The sequence below is a fragment of the Dermacentor silvarum genome, chromosome 10 (assembly GCF_013339745.2).
Source record: "Dermacentor silvarum isolate Dsil-2018 chromosome 10, BIME_Dsil_1.4, whole genome shotgun sequence".
In the NCBI taxonomy this organism is placed as follows: Eukaryota; Metazoa; Arthropoda; class Arachnida; order Ixodida; family Ixodidae; genus Dermacentor; species Dermacentor silvarum.
Window position 1 is genome coordinate 87037488 of NC_051163.1, and position 13120 is coordinate 87050607.

The window sequence follows — 13120 nt, forward strand, 5'->3', positions numbered from 1 at the left end:
ATCCAGTGCCTGTCGACACTCCCGTGCATCGGCCCAGCCGCAGGATCAGGGGACTGTCTTCAGAAGTCGTGAACGCTACAGTTCCCACCAAATCAACCGGTATGACCAGCGCTTCTCTTCAAACCGCCCCAACCGGTACGGGAAGCACGATGTCGAACCGTTACACACTTGAGAGCCCACGGATCCCGAAGACGTTTCATGGCACAGTGTTCGAAGACGTCGAAGACTGGATGGTCGAATACGAGCGCGTGGCCTCCGTGAACGAATGGAACGACACGGAGAAACTCCGACTCGTCTACTTCTACCTGGAGGATGGCGCGCGTACGTGGTTTCAGAACCGCGAGGGGCAACTCACGTCGTGGCGCGAGTTTTGTCGTCAGCTTTTGGAGACATACACCAGTCCTGATCGCCACGAACGAGCGGAACGTGCGATTCAGGCCCGCGTACAGTTGCAAACGAAACTGTGACCACTTACGTCGAAGACATGACGCGCCTCTTCCGACGGACGGATCCAAGAATGACGGAGGAGAAGTTACGTCATCTGATGCGCGGGTTCAAGGAGCAACTCTTCGCTGGCCTCGTACGGAGCCCTCCGAAGACGGTCGCGGAGTTCTTGTCCGAGGCCGTGACTATGAAAAAGATGCTTCTGCATCGCTCGAACATGTATGAGTGGCAAACGAATAGCATGTCTGCCGCTGACATTTTCACGGCCATAGGAAGCAACGGTGACTGGGTGCGAGAACTCATCCGCTCTGTCGTGCGTGAAGAGTTGCAAAAGGCCGCCGTAACACCGCACCCTACGGTAAGCTCCATAGCGAGCATTATCAAGGACGAAGTGCACCAGGCTCTCCGTGACACCTTGCCTCCTGCTAACGCTGCGGCAGTACTTGTTGAATATCCGCGTGCGACCTACGCGGAAGCCCTGAAGCGCCCTTCTCCCTCTCCGCCGCTGTTCGTTCGTGCTCCCCCTACGGTGTCAATTCAGTCGGCGCAGCCGATGTCGTACTACGACGCTGGGTATACACCGCCGCCGTTTGTTCATGCCGCTCCATTTGCCCACCATCTCGGAGCAAGCGGTTCGCTACGTCGACGACAGACGCCCGCCCCCTCGGAAGTCGGATGTTTGGCGCACACCCGATCATCGGCCTCTGTGCTTCCACTGCGGTGAAGCTGACCACCTGTACCGCCAGTGCCCATACCGGTGCCTTGGGATTCGCGGCTTTTCCGCATACTTGCCGCCACCCCGATACGGCCAGCGACCCCGGGACATTGAGGACTACCTCTCTCAGCAGCGCTTGCCGCCGCCTGCCAGGCGGCAGTTGCGATCGCAGTCTCCCAGACGATTTTCACCTCCGTCCCAGCGCTATTCTTCCGAGCGGTCGACCAGTCCCCGCCGGGAAAACTAACTGAGGCGATCTTTGGGGGCGAGGTCGCTGACGGTCGAAGCGCTGAAGACCTCCGACGGACGCAGTTACGGAAACATACCGATCCGCTATCACCTGCAGCTGAATGAGACGACCGGCTTTCGCTCGATATACCAGTAACCATTGACGGTTATGCCGTGAGTGCTTTAGTGGACACCGGCGCAGACTACACGATACTAAGCAGGAAAATATCAACGCAGCTGAAGAAAGTGATCACGCCCTGGCATAACTCGCAGATTCGGACGGCTGGCGGCCACGTCGTTACTCCGCTGGGCGCCTGCACGACTAGAGTTGAGATTCAAGGATCTACATTCGTTGCGAGCTGGCTTATCTTACGCGAATGCTCCCGCGACGTTATTCTTGGGGTTGACTTCCTGCAGGAGTACGGCGCGATTATCAATCTGCAAGAGCGTCGTATCACTTTCTCTGCCGCACAAGCAATCAACGTGCAAGACGGCCAACGGCGCGCCGACGTACTTCGTGTTTCGGCAGACAGTGTAACGCTTCCTCCACGAGCCAGTGTCCTCGTCGACGTTACATGCTGTGGCTTACGCGATGGCGAAGCGGTGGCCGAAAGTAACTTCGAACACCTACTGAAGCAAGGTGTTTGTGTGCCTCGAAGTGTTATACAGATTCGTGCTGGTCATTCGCAATTGCTTGTTACCAACTTTAGCTACGAGCACCGACACCTGTTCCGCGGCACTTCGTTAGCGTTTGCTGACGCAGTAGCAAACGTTAACAACTGCTTCACGTCAGAAGTAGTGGAGACAGCAGAAACGTCTCTGGGCCATGTCGACATCAATTCTGAACTGTACACCGATAGCCAGACAGCACTGCGCAACCTCTTGCTTGAATTCAGGACCTGCTTCGCACATTCTTCCAAGGTACGCCAGACTTCGATCACTAAACACAGGATCATCACGTACGAAGACGCACGCCCGATACACCAGCATCCTTACCGCGTGTCGGCAAAAGAACGCGAAGCCATACGTACGCAAGTCCGCGAGATACTTGACGATGGCGTCATCGAACCTTCTAACAGCCCGTGGTCGTCTCCGGTCGTTCTTGTCAAAAAGAAAGACGGAACGCTACGCTTCTGTGTCGACTACCGCAAGCTCAACAACGTGACTAAAAAGGACGTGTACCCGCTGCCGCGTATCGACGACTCGTTAGATAGACTACGGCGTGCCCACTATTTTTCTTCTCTCGATTTAAAAAGCGGGTACTGGCAAATCGAGGTAGACGAACGCGACCGCGAGAAAACAGCCTTTGTGACTCCAGATGGGCTCTATGAATTTCGAGTGCTTCCTTTTGGCTTGTGTTCAGCCCCGGCTACTTTCCAGCGAATGATGGACACTGTCCTTACTGGACTGAAGTGGCAGGCCGGTCTTGTGTACCTGGATGATGTGGTCATCTTCTCTGAAACGTTCGAGCAGCATCTTCACCGCCTACGGAGTGTGCTAGAAGCCATCCGATCGGCAGACCTCACACTTAAGCCCGAAAAGTGCCACTTTGGTTACGAAGAGCTCAAGTTCCTCGGGCATGTAGTAAGCGCCAAAGGGGTCCGACCCGATCCCGACAAGCTTGCCGCTGTGGCCGCGTTTCCAGCTCCTGCCGATAAGAAGGCCGTCCGGCGCTTCCTGGGTTTGTACGCCTACTATCGCCGGTTTATTAAAGGCTTTTCGAAGATAGCGGAACCCCTGACACGCCTTACGAGGGACGATACGCCATTTGTGTGGCATAATGAGTAACAGGCGGCTTTTGCTGAATTACGACAGCGCCTGCAGTCAGCACCCGTTCTTGCACATTTTGACGATGATGCTGATACTGAGGTGCATACCGACGCCAGCAGCATTGGCCTTGGCGCAGTGCTCGTCCAGCTTCAAGATGGAGTGGAAAGAGTTAGAGCGTATGCCAGCCGCTCCCTGTCCCGTGCCGAGGCGAATTATTCGACTACGGAGAAAGAGTGCCTCGCGGTCGTGTGGGCGATCATCAAGTTTCGCCCCTATCTCTATGGTCGTCCCTTCAAAGTAGTGACAGACCACCATGCCCTCTGTTGGTTTGCAAGCATGCGCGACCCTTCAGGACGACTGGCACGGTGGAGCTTGCGGCTACAGGAATTTGACATCACCATCGTTTATAAGTCTGGCCGTAAGCATGAAGACGCTGACACGCTGTCCCGCGCACCCATTGATCCTGCCAGTCAGGAAACAGAGGATGATGACGGCTTCCTGGGCGCCATTAGTTCGTCGGACTTGAGCAGACGGCAGCGTGACGACGCTGAGATTAGACCGATCATCGATCATTTAGAGGGCCGCGACACAACCATACCACGCCATCTGTCCCGCTCGCTGGCCTCCTTCTGTCTGCGAGACAACGTGCTTTATCAGAAGAATGCTCGTTCGACCAGCCGTGCTTACCTCCTGGTGGTTCCAAGGGACATGCGCGACGACATCCTCTTCGCTTGCCATGACGAACCGACATCCGGTCATTTAGGCTTTTCACGAACACTCGCTAGAGTAAGCGAAATGTACTATTGGCCCGGGCTTTCAGCAAGCGTCAAACAGTACGTTAAAGGCTGCCGTGAATGCCAGCGCCGCAAGACACCATCCGTTAAACCGGCTGGCTTACTTCAGCCAATTGAAGCACCTCACACGCCTTTCGACCAAGTCCGCATGGACATTCTCGGACCGTTTCCTCTCTCGGCCGACGTTAACAAATGGGTGATCGTCGCGACTGATTATTTAACACGCTATGCTGAGACGCAGGCGATCCCACGAGCCACGGCCTCAGAGGTAGCGCAGTTCTTCATGCGCCACATCGTCTTGCGTCACGGTGCTCCCTCCACTGTAATAACCGACAGAGGGACAGCTTTCACAGCTCAGCTTATGGATGAAGTTTTTGAATTGAGCAACACCAGGCATCGCAAGACGACCGCGTACCATCCGCAGACCAACGGACTTACCGAGCGACTGAATAAGACTGTCACAGACATGCTGGCAATGTACATCGACGTTCAACACAAAACATGGGATCGGATCTTGCCTTACGTGACCTTCGCGTATAACACCGCCGTGCAAGAGACGACGCGCTTCACTCCCTTTCGCCTTCTCTACGGTCGCGAAGTCCAGACGATGCTGGACGCTATGCTGCCGTGTCAAGACGCTGACCAATTGACAGCTGACGCCGAGGAATTTGCAGAGCGTGCTGAGGAAGCTCGGCAGCTCGCGCGGCTGCATATCGGCCAGCAGCAGCAGGCAGACGCACGACGCTACAACATCCGCCACACGGACGTGTCCTACAACCCCGGGGACCAAGTTTGGGTGTGGACCCCCGTTCGCCGTCGTGGCCTCTGTGAAAAGCTTCTGAGCCGGTATTTCGGTCCGTATAAAGTGCTCGGCCGCGTCAGTGACGTAAACTACGAAGTTGTTCCGGACACAACATCGCAGACACGGAGTAGGACACAAAGACAACCGACCTCAGACATAGTTCATGTTGTGCGCATGAAGCCGTACATTGCGCGTCCGTAATTTTTTTGTTTTCATTTTTTTTCTCTCATTCCCTTCTTTGTTTCTACTTTTCATTTATCTTTGGGAGCTTGCTTCTTCGTTCATTGACTGTGCCGGTGTCACGGCTACATTTTTTTTGTGTACTTTCGCTTTGCCTGCCTTACTCTTCTTTGTCTTCTACGCCTATTTTTTTAGCATCGAGGCGATGCTTTTGTTCGGAAGGGGGGATATTGCCACCTGTAGGTAGTGGGTCGAGGGCAAGAGTGGGTCGAGCCCAAGAGAAGAAAGAAGACTGCGTGCTCCTTCTCTGCTCGAGCCAGCCCCGACAGTCGCGTCTTCCAAGAGCCAGCTGCTCTACGTTTATTAAACCTTCAGGACTACTTCTCGAGGCTCGTGACAATATAATAGTGGTCCTGTCGATGTCATCATGTACTCGTTCTGCCGTCACCATTTCATCTTTGCCAGCCGACTCTCGTCATGCCGTCTTCGTCACACCCTCTTGTTCACACACACTTTGTCATATAATTGTGGTCTTGTCGCTGTCGTCATGCGGTCCTTCTACCGTCGCCATTTCATCTTTGCCAGCCGACTCTCGTCATACCGTCTTCGTCGAACCCTCTTCTTAACACGCACTTCGTCATATTGTCACCCAGCTAGTACAGCTAGAATGGTTGACCAGCAACAGATAGGCAAAAAAGCACGTCAGCCTTTAATAATAGCTGGACCTCGGAGAGCGCGCGCGCAACCACGAACTTCGTCGTTCTCGCCTCAAGGAGCCAGTGTCACCACGCGCCAACTTATTTCGCGTCATTGCTCCCCTTTCTAAAGCGACCGACCCGGTCGCTTCAAGGGCATGGGGCGAGCAATATGGGCAAGGGTGGCAACATGAAAAAAAAAAGAGACATACAGGAATGTACACAATGCTGAAGCGGTTTGTGAGAGTTGCTTATCCCTCGCGTGCGTAGTACGGCTTCATCCGTACTACGTGGACGACTTCAGCACGGGGACGGCGTCGGTTCGAACTAGGGTCAGAGCTTTGAGGCACCACCTCATAGTTCACATCACTGAGCCGGCGTACGACTTCGTAGGGGCCGAAATAGCGGCGCAACAATTTCTCCGAGAGCCCACGGTGTCGGATAGGTGTCCACACCCACACGCGGTCGCCTGGTGAGTACTGGACGTTCCGTCGGGTCCGGTTGTAATGGCAGGCGTCGGTATTCTGCTGGGTGCGGATGCGATTCCGAGCAAGCTGGCGAGCTTCCTCTGCTTTTTCGACGAACTCTTCAGTGGTGTCATTCCTTGTGGTTCCGTGGTCTACCGGGAGCATGGCGTCTAAGGGGGTTGTAACTCGACGTCCGTAAACGAGCACGAATGGTGTAAACTCGGTGGTCTCTTGCACAGCGGTATTGTAAGCAAACGTCACGTATGGCAAAATTTCATCCCATGTCTTGTGTTCCACATCAATGTACATGGATAGCATGTCGGCCAATGTTCTGTTCAGGCGCTCTGTTAAGCCGTTAGTCTGGGGATGATAGGCTGTGGTCCTTCGGTGGTCAGTATGCGTCAGCGTGACGACTTGTTGCAACAACTCCGCTGTAAACGCTGCACCGCGATCAGTAATGAGCACAGCGGGTGCACCGTGACGAAGCACGATGTTGTGGACGAAGAAGCTGGCGACTTCAGCAGCAGTTCCCCGCGGCACAGCTTCTGTCTCCGCATAGCGAGTTAAATAATCGGTTGCCACGATTATCCACTTGTTTTGCAAGGAAGAAGTGGGGAACGGACCAAGAAGGTCCATTCCCACTTGTTGGAACGGCGCCGGAGGCGGATCCAAAGGCTGAAGGAGGCCGGCAGGCTTGACGGGTGGCACTTTACGCCTCTGACAGTCACGGCACGTTCGCACATAGCGCTGAACCGACGAAAATAGGTGTGGCCAATAGTATTTCTGCCGTATGCGCGCTAATGTCCTCGCGAAGCCTAAGTGGCCGGCACAGGGATCGTCATGACACGCCTGTAAAACTTCCTCGCGCAGCGCCGTCGGAACGACGAGAAGAAACGTTTCTTGGCTGTTCTCGAAATTTTTCTTGTACAGGACATTGTTCCGCAGGCAGTACGATGTCAATCCTCGTGAAAGTGGGCGTGGGACAACAACGTCGGCTCCCTCGAGATGTCGGATGACTGGAAGCAGTTCAGAGTCTGCACGTTGGTAGTCAGCCATGCGCACCACGTCGACGACACCAAGAAACGGCATATCTAGCTCCAAGTCGGAGGGTGTCAAGGGAATAGGAGAACGTGACAAGCAGTCAGCGTCGCTATGCTTACGGCCCGATCTGTAGACAACAGTCATGTCGTATTCCTGGAGGCGGAGGCTCCAACGAGCGAGGCGACCAGACGGGTCTCGTAGATTGGCAAGCCAGCAGGGCGAATGGTGGTCACTGATCGCTCGAAATGGCCGGCCGTATAAGTAAGGTCGGAACTTGCTGATGGCCCACACGACTGCTAAACATTCTTTTTCGGTGGTTGAATAATTAGCTTCTGCTTTTATGAGACTACGGCTCGCGTACGCAATTACACGTTCTGCTCCGTCTTGCCATTGAACCAGAGTAGCCCCGAGTCCTACGTTGCTTGCGTCTGTGTGAATTTCAGTTGCCGCGGTGTCATCAAAATGCGCCAGCACTGGAGCGGATTGAAGGCGTTTGCGCAATTCGGTGAAGGCCTGCTCTTGGTCTTCCGTCCAGGCAAAGGGCACAGCTTGTCGCGTCAGTCTCGTGAGAGGTTCAGCAATCCTCGAGAAGCCTTCAACGAAACGGCGGTAGTAAGCGCAGAGGCCCAGGAACCGCTGAACAGCCTTCTTGTCTTTAGGGTGAGGAAACTCGGCAACGGCAGCTAGCTTTTCTGGGTCTGGTCGTACTCCTTGGGAGCTGACCACGTGGCCTAAAAACTTGAGTTCCCGGAAGCCAAAGTAACATTTTTCAGGCTTGATGGTGAGGTTTGCCTTCCGTATTGCGGTAAGGACACTTCGTAGTCGGGTGAGATGTTCATCGAACGTGCTGGAAAACACAACAACGTCGTCTAGGTACACTAGACACGTCTGCCACTTTAGTCCGACGTCTACAGTGTCCATCATTCGTTGAAACGTAGCAGGAGCGGAACAGAGACCGAAAGGCAGGACTTTAAATTCGTATAGCCCGTCGGGAGTCACGAAGGCGGTTTTTTCACAGTCACGCTCGTCCACTTCGATTTGCCAGTACCCTGACTTTAGGTCTAACGAAGTAAAGAACTCAGCATGACGCAGACGGTCCAAAGCGTCATCGATCCGTGGCAGGGGGTAAACGTCGCGTTTGGTGACTCGGTTAAGCCGTCTGTAGTCAACGCAGAAGCGGAGCGTGTTGTCTTTCTTTTTTACGAGTACGACAGGCGACGCCCACGGACTTGTCGACGGCTGGATGACGTCATCATTGAGCATTTCTTCAACTTGACGCTTAATCGCCTCCCGCTCCATAGGTGACACGCGGTACGGGTGCTGACGAACAGGCCGCGCCGACTCCTCTGTAACTATCCGGTGTTGCGTAATGGAGGTGCGCTGGACTTTAGATTCTGTGGAAAAACAGCCAGAGAATTCTGTCACTAGGTCCAGTAGCTGATCCTTCTGTGCATCTGCTAAGTCAGCATTGATGTGGACGCGGGTACTCAGGCTGGCGTGAGTTGTTGCATCCGGTGAAGTCACCTGTAACGTGCCCACATCGGAGAAGTCAGCAATGTCGTTCAGAAAGGCCACAGCTGTACCTTGTGGGACGTGCTGATACTCATGGCTGAAGTTTGTCAACAAAACTTGCGAGCACTTATTCTGTATTCGAACAAGGCCCCGGGCGATGCAGATGTGTCTTTCGAGCAACAGCGGGATATTTGCCTCGGCAATACCCTCATAGTCGTCGAATGCGTCGCAGGTTACGAGGGTCAATACGCTACTCCTTGGCGGCACCGTGATGTTCTCGTCGACAATCCTCAAGGCGTTGACATACGTGTCGTCAGTGCTGCTCCCTGCTAAGGCCTGCGCCGTTGAAAACGTTACCAGCGACTTTTGTAAGTTTATGACGGCTCCATTAGCCTGCAGAAAGTCCATTCCCAGAATTAGGTCCCTCGAACAGCTTGGGAGGATAACGAAATCTCCGAGGTACATAAATCCACGAATGCTCACTCGCGCTGTGCATCTTCCTACCGGGGTTAGCAGATGGCCTCCTGCCGTGCGAATCTGCGACCCTGTCCACTCGGTAGAAACTTTCTTCAGCTTGCAGTCAAGGTCCATGCTCATAACTGAGGTGTCCGCTCCAGTGTCGATTAACGCTGTTATTTCTTCGTCGTCTACGGTGACGGGAATGTTCGACGTTATTACCTCTCGCACGGTGTTTGACTGCGTCTGTACGTCTGCGTCGTTCTGTTTTCGTCGCTGTCGTCGTAGTGGAGGATCTTGCGCACAGTCGTCGTCAGCGGCCTCACCTCCGGAGGTCGCTGAACTCAGTTTTCCCGAGCCGCCGGGCTAGGCGAGCGGCGTCTGAGAGCGCCGCGAGAGAAGGCTTGGCTTGGTGATGGTGACCTGTAACGAGCAGGAAACGACGAACGGGGCTCGTGCCATCGTTGATCACCATTGCGACGATTCGCGACGAAACTCTCTATTTCCGGCGGCCGCTCACCAGGGCGTGGACGAGGTGCATTTGGTGCGAATCCTCGGAGCCCCACATGACGATAAGGACACATTCTGTAGATGTGCCCGGCTTCGCCACAATGGTAACAAAGGGGCTTGTAGTCAGCGGTGCGCCAGACGTCGCTCTTCCTAGTTCTTGCTTCGGCCATGTGCGGTGTGCTGCGAGGCCTGAAGCTAACGTCCAATTGCTGAGCGGGGTGCACCATGCTATACGCACTTGAGGGTGGTGGACGGCGTACTGCTTCTGCGTAACTCAGTTCAGGGCGCGTTCTCTGCTGTGGTGCCTCGTACTGTTCAGGCACATGGACGGCCTGTCGGACCTCGGCGCGCACCATTTCCGCAATGGAAAGTTGTCCCACAGAGGCAGCGGTCGTCTGCATCTTCTGCAGTTCCTCCTTGATGACAGCCCTGATGAGTTCTCGCAAGGCGCCGACGTCGTTGCCTAGGGTAACGGCAGAGAGCTCCCTTGAAATCACGGCGTCGCGGTTGTATTGCCTGGCCCGCTGTTGAAGGGCCTTTTCCATGGTGGTGGCTTCGTCGTGGAACTCTGCCACTGTCGTCGGCGGATTTCGAATGAGGCCAGCAAAGATGTCCTCTTTTACGCCGCGCATTAGGTGGCGCACCTTCTTTGCTTCAGTCATAGAGGGGTCCGCACGTCTGAAGAGGTGATTCATGTCTTCGACGTACGCCGTCACTCGCTCATTCGGGCCTTGAATTCTCGACTCCATTGCTAACTCCGCCCTCTCCTTCCTGTCCGCCCTGGCGAAGGCATTGAGGAATTGCCGACGAAATTCTTCCCATGACGTCAGTGTCGCCTCGTGGTTCTCAAACCATATTTTAGCGGAATCTTCAAGAGCGAAGTACACGTAGCGAAGCTTACGCTCGTGTGTCCAGTCGTTGATGTTGGCGACCCGGTCAAAATGGTCAAGCCAGTCGTCGGCGTCCTCTGAAGCACTCCCGTGGAAATGATTCGGCGCCCGGATCTGATTGACGACCACGTGCGATGCTGCAGTAGCGGCAGGAGGTGGTTGGTTCGTCATTCTACTCCGTTCGGGTAGCAAACCGTGCTGTGGCTGGAGTCCTTGGAGACGTCGGCTGGTACGTCCGTGCACAGGGGTAAGCTCGGCCGAACTACTCGCCGGGCTTAGGTCTGGGGTGCGCTCCGGAGATCTTAACATCGACCGTACCCAGCACCTCCACCAGAAATGTCACCCAGCTAGTACAGCTAGAATGGTTGACCAGCAACAGATAGGCAAAAAACACGTCAGCCTTTAATAATAGCTGGACCTCGGAGAGCGCGCGCGCAACCACGAACTTCGTCGTTCTCGCCTCAAGGGGCCAGTGTCACCACGCGCCAACTTATTTCGCGTCAATATAATTGTGGTCTTGTCGCTGTCGTCATGAGGTCGTTCCACCGCCGCCATTTCATCTTTGCCTGCCGACTCTCATGAAGCCGTCTTCGTCACACCCTCTTCTTCCCACACACTTCGTCATATAATTATGGTCTTGTCGCTGTCGTCATCCGGTCGTTCTACCGTCGCCATTTCTTCTTTGCTAGCCGACTCTCGTCATGCCGTCTTCGTCACACCCTCTTCTTCACACACACTTCGTCATATAATTGTGGTCCTGTCGATGTCATCATGCACTCGTTCTACCGTCACCATTTCACCTTTGCCAGCCGACTCTCGTCATGCCGTCTTCGTCACGCCCTCTTCTTCCACGCACTTCGTCATATAATTGTGGTCTTGTCGCTGTCGTCATGCGGTAGTTCCACCGCCGCCATTTCATCTTTGCCTGCCAACTCTCGTGATGCCGTCTTCGTCACACCCTCTTCACACACATTTCGTCATATAATTGTGGTCTTGTCGCTGTCGTCATGCGGTCGTTCTACCGTCGCCATTTCTTCTTTGCTAGCCGACTCTCGTCATGCCGTCTTCGTCACACCCTCTTCTTCACACACACTTCGTCATATAATTGTGGTCCTGTCGATGTCATCATGCACTCGTTCTACCGTCACCATTTCACCTTTGCCAGCCGACTCTCGTCATGCCGTCTTCGTCACGCCCTCTTCTTCACACGCACTTCGTCATATAATTGTGGTCTTGTCGCTGTCGTCATGCGGTAGTTCCACCGCCGCCATTTCATCTTTGCCTGCCAACTCTCGTGATGCCGTCTTCGTCACACCCTCTTCACACACATTTCGTCATATAATTGTGGTCTTGTCGCTGTCGTCATCCGGTCGTTCTACCGTCGCCATTTCTTCTTTGCTAGCCGACTCTCGTCATGCCGTCTTCGTCACACCTTCTTCTTCACACACACTTCGTCATATAATTGTGGTCCTGTCGATGTCATCATGCACTCGTTCTACCGTCACCATTTCACCTTTGCCAGCCGACTCTCGTCATGCCGTCTTCGTCACGCCCTCTTCTTCCACGCACTTCGTCATATAATTGTGGTCTTGTCGCTGTCGTCATGCGGTAGTTCCACCGCCGCCATTTCATCTTTGCCTGCCAACTCTCGTGATGCCGTCTTCGTCACACCCTCTTCACACACATTTCGTCATATAATTGTGGTCTTGTCGCTGTCGTCATGCGGTCGTTCTACCGTCGCCATTTCTTCTTTGCTAGCCGACTCTCGTCATGCCGTCTTCGTCACACCCTCTTCTTCACACACACTTCGTCATATAATTGTGGTCCTGTCGATGTCGTCATGCACTCGTTCTACCGTCACCATTTCACCTTTGCCAGCCGACTCTCGTCATGCCGTCTTCGTCACGCCCTCTTCTTCACACGCACTTCGTCATATAATTGTGGTCTTGTCGCTGTCGTCATGCGGTAGTTCCACCGCCGCCATTTCATCTTTGCCTGCCAACTCTCGTGATGCCGTCTTCGTCACACCCTCTTCACACACATTTCGTCATAAAATTGTGGTCTTGTCGCTGTCGTCATGCGGTCGTTCTACCGTCGCCATTTCATATTTGCCAGCCAACTCTCGTCATGCCATCTTCGTCACACCCTCTTCTTCACACACACTTCGTCATGTAATTGTGGTCTTGTTGCTGTCGTCATGAGGTCGTTCCACCGCCGCCATTTCATCTTTGCCTGCCGAATCTCGTCATGCCGTCTTCGTCAGACTCTCTTCTTCACACACACTTCGTCATTTGCCACCTGTAGGTAGTGGGTCGAGGGCAAGAGTGGGTCGAGCCCAAGAGAAGAAAGAAGACCGCGCGCTCCTTCTCTGCTCGAGCCAGCCCCGACGGTCGCGTCTTCCAAGAGCCAGCTGCTCTACGTTTATTAAACCTTCAGGACTACTTCTCGAGGCTCGTGACAAACTGGTGGAGGTGCGGGGTAAGCGTCTTCACGGATGTTGCTGACCTCTCCAAGGATCCGCGCTACGAATCCAGTGCCTGTCGACACTCCCGTGCATCGGGCCAGCCGCAGGATCAGGGGACTGTCTCCAGAAGTCGTGAACGCTACAGTTCCCAC